The sequence below is a fragment of the Ptiloglossa arizonensis genome, unplaced genomic scaffold, assembly GCF_051014685.1.
Source record: "Ptiloglossa arizonensis isolate GNS036 unplaced genomic scaffold, iyPtiAriz1_principal scaffold0099, whole genome shotgun sequence".
Classification (NCBI taxonomy): domain Eukaryota; kingdom Metazoa; phylum Arthropoda; class Insecta; order Hymenoptera; family Colletidae; genus Ptiloglossa; species Ptiloglossa arizonensis.
Window position 1 is genome coordinate 112,711 of NW_027478469.1, and position 3,315 is coordinate 116,025.

The following is a 3,315-nucleotide window of genomic DNA, read 5'->3' on the forward strand; positions in this document are numbered from 1 at the left end:
AACGTAAAACGTATAACGTATAACGTATAACGTATAACGTATAACGTATAACGTATAACGTATAACGTATAACGTATAACGTATAACGTATAACGTAAAACGTATAACGTATAACGTATAACGTATAACGTATAATGTATAACGTATAACATATAATGTATAACGCATATCCTAGAACTTATGCTGAATAACGTATAACGTATAGCGTATAACGTATAACGTATAACGTATAACGTATAACGTATAACGTATAACGTATAACGTATAACGTATAACGTATAACGTATAACGTATAACGTATAACGTATAACGTATAACGTATAACGTATAACGTAGAACGTAGAACGTAGAACGTATAACGTATAACGTATAACGTATTACGTATAACCTATAACATATAACGTATAACGTATAACGTATAACGTACAGCGTATAACGTATAACGTATAACGTATAACGTATAACGTATAACGTATAACGTATAACGTATAACGTATAACGTATACCGTATAACGTATAACGTATAACGTATAACGTATAACGTATAACGTATAACGTATAACGTATAACGTATAACGTATAACGTATAACGTATAACGTATAACGTATAACGTATAACGTATAACGTATAACGTATAACGTATAACGTATAACGTATTACGTATAACGTATAACGTATAACGTATAACGTGTAACGTGTAACGTATAACGTATAACGTATATCGTATAACGTATAACGTATAACGTATAACGTATAACGTACAACGTATAATGTATAACGTATAACGTATAACGTATAACCTATAACGTATAACGTATAACCTATAACGTAATACGTATAACGTATAACGTATAACGTATAACGCATAACGTATAACGTATAACGTATAACGTATAACGTATAACGTATACCGTATAACGTATAACGTGTAACGTATTACGTATAAAGTATAGCGGATAACGTATAACGTATAACGTATAACGTATAACGTATAACGTATAACGTAATACGTATAACGTATAACGTATAACGTATAACGTATAATGTATAACGTATAACGTATAACCTATAACAAATAACGTATAACGTATAACGTATAACGTATAACGTATAACGTATAACGTATAACGTATAACGTATAACGTATAACGTATAACGTATAACGTATAACGTATAACGTATAACGTATAACGTATAACGTATAACGTATAACGTATAACGTATAACGTATAACGTAATACGTATAACGTATAACGTATAACGTATAACGTATAACGTATAAAGTATAACGTATAACGTATAACGGATAACGTATAACGTATACTGTGTAACGTATAACGTATAACGTATAACGTATAACGTATAACGTATAACATATAATCTATAACGCATATCCTAGATCTTATGCCGTATAAAGTATAATGTATAACGTATAACGTATAACTTTTAACGTATAACGTATAACGTATAACGTATAACGTATAACGTATAACGTATAACGTATAACGTATAACGTATAACGTGTAACGTATAACGTATAACGTATAACGTATAACGTATAACGCATAACATATAATCTATAACGCATATCCTAGAACTTATGCCGTATAACGTATAATGTATAACGTATAACGTATAACGTATAACGTAGAACGTAGAACGTAGAACGTAGAACGTATAACGTATAACGTATAACGTATAACGTATAACGTATAACGTATAACGTATAACGTATAACGTATAACGTATAACGTATAACGTATAACGTATAACGTATAACGTATAACGTATAACGTATAACGTATAACGTATAACGTATAACGTATAACGTAGAACGTAGAACGTATAACGTATAACGTATAACGTATAACGTATTACGTATAACCTATAACATAACGTATAACGTATAACGTATAACGTATAGCGTATAACGTATAACGTATAACGTATAACGTATAACGTATAACGTATAACGTATAACGTATAACGTATAACGTATAACGTATAACGTATAACGTATAACGTAGAACGTATAACGTATAACGTATAACGTATACCGTATAACGTATAACGTATAACGTATAACGTATAACGTATAACGTATATCGTATAACGTATAACGTATAACGTATAACGTATAACGTATAACGTACAACGTATAACGTATAACGTAATACGTATAACGTATAACGTATAACGTATAACGTATAAAGTATAACGTATAACGTATAACGGATAACGTATAACGTATACTGTGTAACGTATAACGTATAACGTATAACGTATAACGTATAACGTATTACATATAAGCTATAACGCATATCCTAGAACTTATGCCGTATAACGTATAATGTATAACGTATAACGTATAACTTTTAACGTATAACGTATAACGTATAACGTATAACGTATAACGTATAACGTATAACGTATAACGTATAACGTATAACGTGTAACGTATAACGTATAACGTATAACGTATAACGTATAACGTATAACGTATAACGTATAACGTATAACGTATAACGTATAACGTATAACGTATAAAGTATAACGTATAACGTAATACGTATAACGTATAACGTATAACGTATAACGGATAACGTGTAACGTATATCGTATATCGTATACCGTATAACGTACAACGTATAACGTATAATGTATAACGTATAACATACAATGTATAACGCATATCCTAGAACTTATGCTGAATAACGTATAACGTATAGCGTATAACGTATAAAGTATAACGTATAACGTATAACGTATAACGTATAACGTATAACACATAATCTATAACGCATATCCTAGAACTTATGCCGTATAACGTATAATGTATAACGTATAACGTATAACTTTTAACGTATAACGTATACGTATAACGTATAACGTATAACGTATAACGTATAACGTATAACTAACGTATACCGTGTAACGTATAACGTATAACGTATAACGTATAACGTATAACGTATAACGTATAACGTATAACGTATAACGTATAACGTATAACGTGTAACGTATAACGTATAACGTATAACGTATAACGTATAACGTATAACGTATAACGTATAACGTATAACGTATAACGTATAACGTATAACGTATAACGTATAACGTAATACGTATAACGTATAACGTATAACGTATAACGGTTAACGTGTAACGTATATCGTATATCGTATACCGTATAACGTATAACGTATAACGTATAACGTATAACGTATAACGTATAACGTATAACGTATAACATACAATGTATAACGCATATCCTAGAACTTATGCTGAATAACGTATAACGTATAGCGTATAAC